General features: G+C 38.8%; 1 protein-coding gene across 1 annotated transcript in view; it reads left to right on the top strand.

The window, feature by feature from the left end:
- Positions 1-9,652: 9,652 nt before the first annotated feature.
- The window catches only part of SYCP3 (synaptonemal complex protein 3), a 1,713,853-nt gene continuing 1,708,553 nt past the window's right edge, over positions 9,653-14,952 (top strand). The window contains exon 1 of the mRNA XM_044087754.1: positions 9,653-9,863. The gene's annotated coding sequence lies outside the window, so the exon portion shown is untranslated. The remainder of the gene's footprint in view (positions 9,864-14,952) is intronic.

The following is a 14,952-nucleotide window of genomic DNA, read 5'->3' on the forward strand; positions in this document are numbered from 1 at the left end:
TTTCCTTTTTTAACCAAATTATGTAATTTTTGCTATCTATATTTATCTCTGTCTGCTGAATACACATAGCTCATGTTTTGAGTCTCTGAGATTATTTTGATCCCATCAGCAGCTGCAGCAAGTGTCAGCAAGTGTATCTCTACTGTATCAGTGAATTGTTAACACTCATATCTTTGTGATTAGAAGTTACATCAAATCACCGTAACTGTTCATTTTTAGTTTCCTTAACAGTGTTTGTTTTCATACTCGCTAAGGCTCACTATTTCACAGGTATTCTTTTTTTTTAATGACTTTCATTGGCAACCAGTCATACATCCCACATTAGCGAGAGAAGAAAACAAAACACAGTAGCAAAATTAGTGTTCAAATTAAATCCAGTTTTATTTTCTGTGACTATAACTTGAGCAATACACAAAAACAAATGGTTAGTTAGACCTCGGTTTTGGGTTGAAAACCCTGATGAGTACTCATCAGTAGTAGCAATGGATGACTATAAGAGCATGAACAGCTAACACTGCGAGGTGCACAAGTGGGGTGATGCTGCAATAGTAATAATACTAGACTATACACTAATGCAGTGCATGACAGGAAATGTGGAACCTTCCACTAAGGAGACATGTAGTGACTGCAGTAGCAGAACTGCAAGTAGGTTGTTGCTGACAGTAGTGTAGCTAGGGTGGGATGACAGCGGCAACTGCCCCAAGTGCAGAGGGCTGGGGGGGTGCAATCAGCTGATGCCCATCTCTCTCTAATGCAATAATGGCTTTTTAGAAACCTGAGTGCTGTAGCGCTCCATGTGTGGTCTAAACTGTAGCAACTGCTTGCTACATTAAAGCAAGCAGTTGGTTATAGTTTAAAAGTAAAAAAAAAATGTCTTTTCTTTTTTTTTAAAGTAAAACCTGAGTGCTGTATCACTCTGTGCAGGCAGCGTATAAACTGTAGCAACTGTTTGCTGCATTTGTAGCAAGCAGTTCACTACAGTTTAAAAGAGAAGAATTTTTTTTTAACTGAGACATGAACTCTGCAGCACTCCATGCAGGCAGGGTAGCAAACAGTTTGCTACAGTTTAAAAGAAGAAAGCATTTTTTAACTAAATGTCTTGAAGAAGAGTTGGGGCATTGCACAGAAATGGGACTTGAATGGCTGAGGCAGGTGGGGGGGGGGGTGTCATGCATCAGGCCACATGGTTGGTATGCCAGTAGAAGGAATGTCCATTTTTTTTTTTTTTTGCCGGCGGGGCATAGATCTAACTGTAATAAGCTGATTACTTACAGTGAAGGGACTGGCTTATGACAGTGAACTGCTTTTTCTTTTGTTTGCCCTTCACTTGAAAAGCTGAGTGGGTGGGGTGCTGGTTGAGCCAGCTACGTTTCTGGTTGCTGAAATGTCTCTCAGGTAAATCTTTTTGGTTGCATAACCCATAACGGCCATGTCATAGCATAGTGTGGAACCCTAATGGACTAAATAGATCCAACTTGCCTAAAGTTGGCTTTGCTATACCATACGAAGTGCATGCGATTTAGCAGTTCACTGAATCACACCTTATGGGCACTTTTTTAAAGAATGGGTTCCTGGTTTACTTCAGAACACAAACTATCACAGACAGTGGAACACAAGTAGTAGCAGGCTGTGAAAGAAGATATAAAAAGCAGCAGTAAAAATAACTAAAACAGGATTTGAGTGTGAAAGAGTTATTGAGGATCTACAAGTAAAAAGGCATATAGAAGGTGGGCTGAATTACAGTGTTTAATGGATGTACTCAGATATTATTTATTTATTGGCATTTGATAACTGGGAAAGTTCACTGGACCAGGGTAAGCTTATTTTCGGTGAAGGCCCAGGGAGAAAAGCTCCAGGTTATAATCAAACTTACATAAAACTTACATAAAACATAAACCTTGCATAAAATTTACATAAAACTGACATAAAAGTTTCCAGAAAGGAAAAATTTCACGGGGAAATAAAGAACATTACAGGAAGAAAGAAGAAGAAGAAAAAAATACAAAAATCACAGCATAAATTTACGTGAAAATTATACATAAAAATGAAGGTGATAAGACATTAAACTAACAGCAGTTAAACATGGTCAAAGTACAGACAGTAATATCATGCCAGAATGATTAAAATATACAGATTGACACACTAAAGTATGCATATAATTCAAGGCATTACTTAGAATAAACAATATGAACATATATTTATATATATATATATATATATATATATATATATATAAATGGTTTACTATTGTTTCTTCGAACGGAAAAACATTTTCTGTTCAAAAAAATTAATACCGAAATGAAAAACAACGAACGGTGACAATGTCGAACCAAATGCTCAACGCATTTGACTCGACATTTTTGTCAAAACCACCATGTGATAGCCATATAGGAGCTGATGTAAATCAGACTCCTATACGACAAATCACATTTTTGCAGGGGGCAAGCTCCCCTGCACCCCCCCCCCACTTATATATCCTAACTCCGAGATCGCACTGCAGTGGGGATGTGGATGAATTTCCACTCCCCACTGTACCATGATCTCTGTGCAGATAGTCGACTTACACTTATGCGACTGCAGTACTGCATTCACATAAGTGTAGTCGACTATCTGGTTCACAAATGTTTGTGCACTCGACATTCTGATTTTCGGTACATTGCAGCTGACAGAATGTTGTTCGCACAAACTTATGTAAACCTATATAAACATAGGAAGGCATAAGCAGAGAAGTTAGTACTACATGGTAGAGAAGGAAAAAAGGAAGGAGAGAGGTGAAGGAGGGAATAGAAAGTGGGATGGACAATAAACAAGAGAGAGAAATAGGTGAGAAGGAAGAGGAATGAAGTAAAAAGAAAGCTGAAGAGAGGGAAAATAAGGGGGAAGGGGCTATTGAGTTAACAGAAGTAAGAGGTGGAAATAAGTTATAGTTCATTATGAATTATTAGGAAAACAAAGTATTGAAGCAGGAGCTAGAATATAAACAGATTAGGGTATTTAATAGATTAAGTAATGGCAGAGGAAGGAATTGAGCAGTTGCACATCCATTTGGAGAGGAGATGATTGTGCAGCGCAGCTTTGAAGTTGTAGAGGTTTTGTTGTATACAGGTAAAGGAAGGTAGAGTATTCCATTTTCTGGCAATGTTCCAAGAGTATAATTGGCCTGCAGGTAGTTTAGGTTTATGAACTTGAAGAAGATGTTGTTGTTCAGATTGCAGAGGCCTAGCGGGATTGTAAAGGGTAAGTAGGGAGCTAATCGCAAGGCACTCTTGTGGTTTAAAAATAAATTTATGTGTAATTGTGAGCTGAAGGAGTAGTAGATAGTTAGGAAATTCAAGCCATTGTAATTTTTAGGCTAATACAGTGGTGAGTAGAATGGTGACTGTTCGTAGTAAATTTAGCTATCTTTTATAGCATGTTTCTAATTTTGATTTCAAAGAAGACTGCAAGTTGGTTAGTAAAGGCACACCACAGGTTAGAGAGGGTAATAGGTAAGTTAGTGCTAATACTTGTTTGGTAGGGATGGAGAGGAACCTTGTTGTGTCTATACAGCAACCCTAGTTTTTTATGGGTCTTGCTTATATTATTTTAAATGTGTAGATCAAATTTGAGGTTCTCATCAATTATTATTCCTAACAATTTAGTCTGGGTTACTAGCTCAATTTTTGTAGAGTTAAGACAGACTATATGGAAGTCAGCTTTGTTGATAGGAGAATTTCTCTTGGGTGTGAAGAACACATGTTTACTTTTTTGGGATTTAAAGAAAGGTGATTATTGTGAATCCAAGTCTCCACAATGGAAAATGCTGCTTGAGTATTTTGCTGTAAAAGTTTTGAATTGGGTGCAGAACAGACTATAGTGGGGTCTTCTGCATACTGGACTAGGGAACCCTGCAGGGTACCTTGGTGGAGATTGTTGATAAAAATGTTAAACAGTAGTGGGCCTAAAATTGAACCTTGGGGTACACCTGTAGGGTTGTGAAGGTAAGGGGAAATGGAATTTTGCCATTTGACAATGCTGTCTGTTAGAGAGAGAACTTTTGAACCAATTAAGTGACTGAGGAGATAGTCCTATGCTTGAGAGCTGAGAGAGTAGGATAGAGTGAGAAATGGTATCATATGCTTTTGATAGGTCTAAAAAAAGGGCAGATACAAAGTGTCCTGAGTCTCGGGCTTTGTTGATGAAGTCTAAGAAGGATATTTGTGCAGTGGATGTGCTGTAACCTGAGTGGAACCCATACTGTGTTGGGGAGAGGATTTTGTTTTTTTAGAAAATAGCCTAAGAGTTGTTTTTGCACACATTTTTCTAGGATTTTAGAGATGGGAAGAATGTATAGCAATGAGTTGGAAGTTGGAGATGGTTGATGGACTACCTTTATGAAGAGGAAGGATGATTTTTTTCCAAAGGCCGGAGACATGAGATTCTTGGATAGATCTGTTAATCAGTATGCTAATGGGATAGGCCACAGCGTCAGCAGCAGTTTTAATAAACTTGGCAGGATTTCTATCGGCTGAGTTTCAGCAGGGTTTTATTTTCAAAAGGAGTTTTTTGATGAAAGTGGTGGAGATGGGAGAGAGATTGAATTTTGGCTGGGAGGATTGTTGTGTGCAGTTGGGTGAAGGGGGGTGTTGATGCTTGGAGTAGCATGATTCAAAGTATTTGCGGTATTATGCTAGTTTTGAGGTAAGGAGTTTTGCAGGGGAGAAGGAGAACAGGAGCTTGTAGGAATAGTATTATTAGGGAGATATAAAGAGTAAAAAACAGTAATGTTAGTAATGGTGTCAATAAAGTAGGAGTTGAAGATACTAGCTATTTGTTCAGGAGGCATGTCAGGGTATGGACAGGGACTGGGTTTGGTGACGAGGTTTAAGATATTATAGAAGGAGGACCAAAACATTTTGGGGTTGTTTTTTCAGTTAGTTTGCTGGTTCCAGAAGTAGTACTGTTTGTCTTCAGAGATGAGTTTTTTTGCTTGGTTTTGGAGCTGTTTGTAATGAATGGGATTGGATGGATTATTAGATTTAAGCCAGAGTTTCCATATTTTGTCCCTATTAGTCATAATTTCTTTAGTAGCTTTTGTTAACCAGGGGGCATGGTTGTTTTTGATTCTTTTGGTTCTGGTAGGAGCTACACTAAGATGTTTATAAGGGTAGTATTAAAGTATAACAGAGCATTATCCAATGGAATAGTTTTAAGACTCTTCCAGTTAAGGCTTTTCAGAAGGGTAATAAATGTATGGGGGTTGAATTTTGAAAGATTTTGGACAAGTTTAATACTGTGGACTTTAGAAATGGAAGAATAGGCATGGATAGCATATGCAGGGAGATGGTCGCTAATGGAGCTGGACATGGTGCTGGAATCTGTGTACTTGGAGGGGGTCTGAGACTAGGATCCAGTCTAAGATAGAGCCTTCATTGGTTCTGTCGTTGTACCTAGTAGTAGTTGAGATAAGTTGGGTGAAGTGAAACAAATTTATGCTGGAGGATGTTTGGAGGAAATGGAAGCCCAATCAATATTTATGTCACCAAGGATAATTGTTTCATTTTTTTATAGTATAGGAAATCCAGGGAAGGATATTTTCTAAAACTGTTATATTTCCAGGGAGGATGAATAGGGTAATAATACAAAGTTTTTTAGAAGAGTTGATTTCCAGAAAGGAGATTAGAATCTCAGCATTTTGGAATTCAGGGAATAGATTCTTTAAATGGTGAGATGTTGAAGGCATTGTGATAGATGCCTACTTACTTTTTTATTACACCTGTCTTCCCTAATTGCACTAAAGTTTGGTGGGAGAAACTCAGTGCCGCGTATGGAGGGTTTTAACCAGGTTTCTGTAGCAGCTAGGATATTGGTTGTGTTTTGGGAGTGCCAGGCATGCAGCTCAGAGGTTTTATTGCAGATATTTTGAAAATGTAGAGTAGTTACGTGAAGTGGTTTAGAGCATTTAGAGAAGTTAGTGTTTGACGGGACAAAAGTGGTGGAAGGCCCATGTTTAGGGTGGATGTCTCTGGAACAGAGGGAAGAAGGGGTATGAGACAGATGAAGTATCGTAGGTGAAAGTTTAGAGATGATATAGTGGAGAAGGTAGTAATGGGAGTTGGGTGAGTAATGTAAGGAATAGTTTGTGGAGAGAATATATGTTTTTGCACAAATAAGGTAATGTGTGTGATATAAGCTAAGGCTAATGCTGGAGTAGGAATTATGTAGGGAAAATGTAAAGCTCATAAAATAGTTAGTTTTGGGAGGTAAAGAATGAGAGTTTAGTGATGTTGCATGTAAAAGAAGTAGGAGCAATAGAGAGAGAAGGGATAAGAGTAAAGTGTGTGGAAAAGGAGGTGACATTTTGAAAGAGCTTTGTAGGAGCAGAAAGGGAAGGTTGATTATTAGAAAGGAAGTGTGGCAGAGGAAGTGGAGGAGGGTGACTAGCTGCTGATCACAAGGGTGTAGTTAAGAGAGTATAAATGTAATGAAAGAGGGGGTAGATGGGAATGGGGGTATGGTTGGGGATCTGAGTGAGCCCGATCATAGCGAAGGGTGAATGGAGTGGGTAGGCTCAGGTCTTGATAGGATGAGAATGTAAAACAATCAGTGAAACCATGAGTATCTGGAAAGGGAAAGACTGTGAGTTTGCAGTGTCAAAGACAAAAAGAAAAAAAAATCAGAATGTCACAGAGGTTGAAAGAAAAAAAGGGAGAGGGGGGTCAAGTTATAGAGAAGGATAGTCTAAAAGAATCAGAAGAACAAAAGGTAGAAGAAAAAGTGGTAGAGTAAGACAGTGAGAGTTTAGAGAGTGACTATTTAAAGTGAGGGGGACATGCCAATACTGACAAATGGGGGGAGAGAGTCAAGGGAGAGATATTTCCCTTTTTCTGTTTCCATTTAGAGAAGACCATGTTGCAAGCTGCCAAATTTTCAGCAACTAGAAGCTGGGTAGTAGATAATCCCCAAGGCATATCATTGAAATATTCATTACTACCCTAGTGCCTATTAAGTGGAACATCCTAAAAATCCTCCTCTAATTTGATGCTGTAAATGAATTAAGTAAAACTTTCCTAAATATCTGAAACAGGTTTGCACCCCCTAGAAGGAAGAGACTAAAAACAAATAATGCAAGTTGGCTATCAAAAAAGAGTTAATGCTAGTGCTGGATAGAGAAAATTTGAGGAAAGAATAACAAAAATATAAAACACCACAATATCTCCTAAACTTATGAATGCTCTGCAAGTGTACCAAAAAGCAATTAAATGAAGACTGACTAAATAAATAAATAATAAATAAAACTATAACAACTTTCAGAACAATAGTAAACACAGCTGTACAAATTCTGGTAAGCCATACAAAAAATCTTACATACTGACTAAAAATTCAACCGATCACCTCTCCCAATATTTCAACACTCGAATTCAGTTATTATTCATAGATAGTATAGCGCTCCCTAACCAAGGATTCCCCAACATCTAATCCCATCCCTGCCCAACAGCTACATGACACCATATCCACTTTTGCCTTCAAACCTGTGCCCATATTCTATATAAAACTACTCTAAATAAACTCAAGCCATGCTCTACTTCAGCTGATGACCTTCCAGGCAAGTACCTTAAAATAGCAGCCAATAGCATTGCCTGTCCTGTCTCAATCCTTATAAATAGGTCAAGCCAGGAATCCCATGATCCCTCTCTGGAAAAAATCATGCATTATTCCTCTACACAAAGGAGGAAATTCAACAGACATCACTAACTTTAATCCTATAGAACTGTTATCCTCCTGTCCAAAATACTTGAAAAATGTATTTAAAAACAATTGCTAAACTATCACCTGCAGGAAGAACTCCTATCCCCAACGCAACATAGGTTCATAGGTGTATACTAGGCTAATGGCCCTGGAGCCTTTACAAGCCTAGCCCATAGGATTACCCTGACATCGTGCCACCCAACCTTAGTTCCCAGTGCCTCTGTCGAGTAAAGCCATTGGAGTGATCCCTGGGGTGAATTTTCTATTTCCCATCCACTCATCAAGATTTTTCTTGAAGAGGGCTAGTGAGGTCCTCTGCTTGACATGTATAGGAAGTCTATTCCATAGCACGTGCAGTCTCTGGGTTATGAACCTGTCCCTCCAGCATGTTCTGTTGATTGTAGTAATGAGGTTGAGGTCTCTGGAGTGTGCGGTGCGGAGGGACAGGTTCATAACCCAGAGACTGCACGTGCTATGGAATAGCACGTGCAGTCTCTGGGTTATGAACCTGTCCCTCCAGCATGTTCTGTTGATTGTAGTAATGAGGTTGAGGTCTCTGGAGTGTGCGGTGCGGAGGGATTGGGATTTCTTTAGATGTAGCATTTCTAATAGAGCTGGGTCAGACATGGCTTTGTAAGTCAAGCAGAGATCACCTCTAAGTAGATGATATGAGACAGAGAATAGTTGGAGTTTTTTTAGTTTGTCCATATAGGATAAATGTTTAAGGCCTAGGATCCTCTTTGTGAGGTACGTTTGCGGCCTCTCCAGTTGTTGCAGGTGTTTAGTGAAGTACATGCCAAATGGGGCATTGTACTCAATGACTGGCCTAATGAGGGAAGAGTAGAAGGAGACAATGACCTCTTTCTTCCTGGATGCAAAACCCTTAGTAATGGCTTACGTTGCACCCATAACACTGCACGTCTAACCTTTATAGACCCTGTCAATAAAGCTAGAGATAATGGCAAACTAGTCTCCTCTTTTTTTCTAGACCTTTCTTAAGCCTTCGACACTGAAAAGTCCTCACTAGGTCTCTCTCAGTCCACCCTTTACTGTTCAAAGGCTACTTGTTCAATAAGCATCAGTCAGTAAAATGGCACTCCACCCTCTCTCCATATCTCCCAGTCACCAGTGGTGTACCACAAAGTTCTAGCCTTGGTCATCTCTTAAGTAACCTCACCAACACTCTCCACACAACATTTTTGAAAAACTTTTTAGTCAAACTCTAGCTCTGTTTTTACTCGAGCCCGGGATAAACTATATCACTAAATGTGAAGAATCGCCTACTCATACTTTACACCTCCTTGTTCCCCATTCTTCACTCACTTCCTTACTTCAGTTTCACTCTCCTGACTCTCTAAATATGTCATAACTCTGTTTTTTTTCCCTCCCACTTCATACTGCAGTTATTAGTTTGTATTATACTTACTTACCTTGAATTTCTCTAAATTGACTACGATTTCTTTAAATATGAATTCATTGGCATATAAGTTACATCTACTCTTAACCAACCTTTTCATGTTATATCTGATTTGCTTTACTTGTTTAAACTACACTTTTTACTGTATTATTTTTTTTTTTGAAAATTATAAAATTATTGTTCCAAAATATTTTCGTAATATTGTGCAATTTTTCTCCCCCGGCCTCTGCTGAAAATGTGCACCTACCCAATGGGACTTTCCGAGTAATCAAATGTCAATACATAATTTAAAATAAATAGTCTTTATTTTATTAACAGAACATAAGTAGTCCTCCAATAAAACGTTTAATTTTGGCAGATATTAAACCAGAACAGCTTTATTTACCTGTCCTGAAAACTTGACTCGATTGAAGCCAACATTCGATTTCTGTTTCTGGTCTATTACTACGTCAGACATCATTCAATGTATACTTCTGCGTAGGCTTGTGTTTGTGGACTATTTTTTCAGACAGCATCATTACTGGCTATCTGACAGTGACACACTCAGGTTACCAAGCGCTCTATAGGTAATTACTTCTGATGAACCATCAGGTGTAAAAAAAGAGCACGTGGTAGAAGTGTTGAAAGGGATCAGAAAAAGCGGGAATCGGTTCACTCCAAGAGAAATCCCCTTGAGAAGTTATCAGTTACGTCAGACAGTTTACTCAAGGCTTCGTGTGTATGTGTTAGTGTTTTCTAATTTCTTACTACGTTCAAACTGTTGATTTCTATACTTTGGCAATGAAGCTATGTACATTACACGGCTTACAAATAAATTCGCAATATAGCATGTTATTGATAATAAGGATGAGCCCAGTTATGGTAGTAAAAAGTTAATCGGCTTAAACTAAAGCGAAATAACTCGATTTTTATTTTGATAATGTTTTGTTCAGTTTAGCGCATGTTCTCTGTTTTTTCGATTTTACAGTGTGGCTAAATCTATACATATAAATATTTGTGTATTGGTTATCGTTTCATTAATTGTATCAAAGCTAAGGTTTCTGAACTGGTTCTCATTCTGTGCAACGTTCACTTTGCGTCTAGTTCGCAGTTCCGTCTGTTTGCTTCGTCTTTTGTACACAATTATTAGGTAAACCGTGGACAAAAAAAATAAAAAAATGGTGTAGCTGGTTACAGACTGAAGGCCTAAATTACTGTTTCATGGGGAATGTGTAGACAGTTGTATACCTCTCAACTCTAGAGTTTTTCGCAGAATGTTCAAATTTTTGCCTAGTATTTTTGGACCGTTTCTAAAAAAAAATGTGGGTTTCTCCAAAGTCGTTGGCAAATCATTGAGGGTTGAAGTCAGAAAATAAGGACGAGCATTTGAGTTTCACGCCTCATACCCTTCAGAAAACCCATGCTGATGCAAAACTTGTTATTTTATCAATTTTATAAGTTTGTAAGAGCAGTGTTTAAAAATTGTCCCTGTTTTGGGCCTTTGTCCCCCATTATTGATGGGGTTGGCCAGATTTCTTGCTCTGAGAGATTGAGAGGTAGTGTGAGGCAAATGTAATTGGTGCACATAACTTTCACTTGCCCCAGGTTTTGACTCGGGTTTTAGCTATGCTCCTCTTAATCCCTCCTAAAGTTGACTTTTGGCTAATAGATAATTACACTTAATAAATAATGACAGTGTTATATAATGACTTATTTTACTTCAGAAACTGTTTATTCATTTACAGTCTCTTATTCTGTCAGTATATTAAGTTAATAGCCGAAATATTTAAGTGTTCCTGATTGTTTCTGTTTCTGGATTTGTCTATCACTCTTTTGAGATTTGTCACTGATTATTTGAGAGCCATGTATATATATACACACACACACACACACACACACACACACACACACACTCTCTCTGCGGAAGCGTTGTCGCCTCCCAGTTATACGTTGCCCGTTCGATTCTCAGTTAGAGCGTCTTCTGTGTCGCGACATGCGTGAATGGGCGTTCCTTTCTTGAAGGTTGTACATTAGACCCGGCAAGCCAGTACGTAAAAATCTACTGCCAATCATTAGCGGTCCGGAGTTCCGCTGTGGCGACCCCTAACAAGGAAAAGCCGAAAGAAGAACAAGTACACCACCGCACAAATGGCTCTGATTTTATTTCACATTTTTAGCCTGTTCCTCATAAAATATGTGTTTTTCTGGCAAGTCGTTGAGGACAGCGGTTGTTAAATAATGACTGAAATTTAAGTTTTGGATTCTATGTTCATCAGAAAATTGCATGGTAATACATAAAAACCTGTTCATTATTCTAGTAAAGTTCAAAGTATATAAAAGCAATACTTAAACTCTGTCCTTGACTTTGGACCTTTTCTCCCATTATTTTGGGCTTGTTTCTGATTCTTGTACTTAGAGGTTGAGAGTTCTGAGTTATGGTCTTTTGGGTAGTGTGTTTGGGAGGGGTGTCCCTGACAAGTTTTACATAATCATTTGATATGGTTTAATGCTTTTCTAAAATATATATAAATATTTTTTCCTTAAAAAAGTGTGAATGTAAAAATGCATTTTGTCCTGATGTAGGGCAGGTGAAATTAGTAGATGGAGACATTAATTATATGGAACAGCTGCCAGTAGGGCTAGCTGTCCAGATTAGCAGGTATTGCATGCATAGTTTTGGACCTCTTATGTTACTTCCAGAATCAGGGAAGAGGCTCAAAATCTGGGACACTTTTTTAAATATTTCTACAACTGGCTTAAAAAGTTAACAGACTCAGAGAACATGAATTAATGTTAGATGAGGTTTCTAAATCTAATGTGTCATTATCTATGAACAGTAAGCCACTATTTTTTATTTAGTTTTTCAGAAAGGCACCCATTTTAGGAGGGTCAGAACAAAATGTTTATCCTAAATTAGGGATAGTTGAAAGGTATGCTTGTGTGATTTGTACAGATGCTTCTTCATCTTGTCCATCCCGTGTTTGCTGTAGGTCATGTTCTACAGCTTATTTACTGGTAGCCATTTAAGCAGACAATAATTTCAGTTGAAAACAATGGTAGGTAAATACTAGGCAGTCAGTCATCAGACTATTACACGCCCAGCCAATAATGAGTCCGTGAACAAAGGTGAAAGTCAAGGCCTTTATCTTGGGTCTGTGAAGTAAACACAACTATTATGCCAACCCGGTGTTTTTAAAAAAACTCACAATTTAGGACCCTTATGTCTTACACTTTGACTCAAGGCTTAACTAGTCAAAATAACTGTCAAGATTATATTACCCCAAATGGGACAAAAACCCACAATCCCTGGCTTAGGAGGCCAATGCCTTATCCATTAGGCCCCTGGGGCTTTCATATCTGCCTTATTTTCCAGTTGCACCTACATGTCCTGTCATAGCCATAATCTGTGGCCATTCTTCTAATAATTTGGTCTCTAGCATTTTTTTTTATCAGTGCCTTCATAAACATAGAGCTGGTGTCCAGTTGGCCTGTCTGCTGTACCACAGCAAAGCAGTTGGCATTTGAGAAGTATCCGGATTGCTGGTAGAATAAGTAGATTCATTGTCCCTACCCTATCAAGTCAGCAGTAGTTTTAATTTCTGATGCTTGTAGTATGACATCTCTGTATGCTGAGACTTAAGGCCCCCTCATGGTTACTGTCAGATCATTATGGTTTATTGTGTATTTGGACCAAATTTTTAAGAGGCTGAATATTTCTGAGCCTAGATCTGTATGCCATAGATAGTATTTAAACCCATGTCTGTCATCCAACTGTGTTTTTACAAGTCTTGTGGTCACTGTGATAGGCGGGTAGGTTATTTTCTTTCAAAAGCGTTCTTAAGGGGCACTAATTTATTGAGGCCTCCTATTAGACCACCTCTTCCACCTTGGGATTTATCCTTCGTACTGTCTCGGATAATTCTTCCTCCATTTGAGCCAGCTTCATCTTGTGATCTGAAGTATTTATCCTGGAAAACCATATTACTTATAGCTATAACTACAGCCAGAAGAGTTTCTGAATTGCAGGCCTTGAGAATAAAACAACCATACCTGATTTTTCATAAAGATAGGGTATCATTACGTACTAATCCTTCATTTTTACCTAAAGTATGCACTAATTTCACCTTAAACCAATCCATTGAGCTTCCAGTATTTTTCCCCAATTATGGCAATAAGACAGAGTACATGCTTCATCAACTTAACAAATAGCTACGTTTCTATCTTCATAGGACCAAGAATTACAGAAAATCAGATCAACTTTTAGTTTCCTTCTCAGAAAACAGAAAGGGCCTGCTGGTGACAAAACCTACCCTCTCCAGGTGGTTATCAGATTGTATATCGTTTATTTATCAGGCAGCAGTCAAACAATTGACAAACAAGGTGAAGGCTCATTCATCTAGATCTGTCTCAACTTCACAGGCCTTTAGGACAAGGTTACCTATAGATGTCATATGTGCAGCAGCAACATGGTCAAGACCTCATACATTTATAAATCATTACAAAGTTGACATGGCCTCCAGGGACGGGGCCTCCTTTGGTTCCACTGTTCTGAAGAATATATCACCATAATGTCCCATGTGAGTTGTCCATCTCGTCTTCATTCTTACGTCCCTCCCTCCAACCCCCAGCCTTGTTTAATCCTGGAAGGCTTAGAAATTTATTTTGAACAAATCAGTACCTTGAGTAGAGCTGCTTAAGCTGTTAGGCTACTTAAAGAGAGTATTGTTGGTTAACAAACCAGATCTGAGGTAGTAACTGTTGCATCATGGGATAGGGATGGAGACACGAGCTGGTTTTAGACCTCGAGCTGTAGTAAGAGGACGAGTCAGAGCCGAGGATCGGCTCTGGAACCCATCAGTAAAGAATGAAGACGAGCTGGACAACTCACATGGAATGTTATGGTGAGTACATAACTTCTTTTTCCAATGTTTCTCAGGTGTTAAAACATGCTCTAAAAGTGCATTGGAAGGAGCTGATGCTTTTTTTTAGAAATACTGCATTGTCAGTGGTGATTAGGGGGTGTGCTGGTTTACAGTCCCAGAATTTGTCTACTGAGTTAAAAAGTAAGATTATGAATGCTCCTTTTGAGTCTGACTGTGCATTTGATACTGCAGCTAATCAGATCCTGAAACATTGGGACGGCAGAGGTAATTTGATACAAGGAGCATTGAAAGTGTTTCATATTCCCGAGGTCTCCTACTTTAAGCAAGATAACTTTCGGCAGCCTAACCAGCAGAAGTTCCAGCTGAACAAAATTCAAGGCAATTAAAGGAAATGTCAGGTTGATATATCTCCACCAAGCCTAATAAAAAGAGTTCCTTTCCTAGAAAGGATACTCCCCTTCCAACTTATGACTGTGCTGAGGTGTGGCATCCGTCTTTATCAAGAGCCCCGTTGGATGCCTCGTCTCTCTAGTTAGTTTTCAACAAGGCGGCCTGGTCATCAGTGGCTGCCAACAAATGAGTGCAGACATATTTGGCAGGGGTTTTAGATGGAAGTGTAAAGATCCTCCTCCATTCAGTGGGGTTTTGTTTCCCCTCATCTACAGTACCAGGCTTTGTTATTCCATCCTGTTCTCCAGCAAATGCTGGATTCAGGGATCATAGTAGCGGTCACTTCTTCAGAAAGAAAGAAAGGTTTATTCTCTAGCATTTTCTTGGCTACTCAATGAGAGCAGTCGTAGAGACTAGTGCAGGTCCTATCTTTTTTGAATATGTTTGTCATGGTCCCCAAATTCAAAATGCTCATTTTGAAGACAGAGTTCCTTCTGTTTTCAGACCACTGATCTCCATTGCTCATCACCTCGGGATATCTGAGATTTGCTGTGT

The sequence above is a fragment of the Protopterus annectens genome, chromosome 11.part0 (genome assembly GCF_019279795.1).
Source record: "Protopterus annectens isolate FY-2018-M chromosome 11.part0, PAN1.0, whole genome shotgun sequence".
NCBI classification, from domain to species: Eukaryota; Metazoa; Chordata; order Ceratodontiformes; family Protopteridae; genus Protopterus; species Protopterus annectens.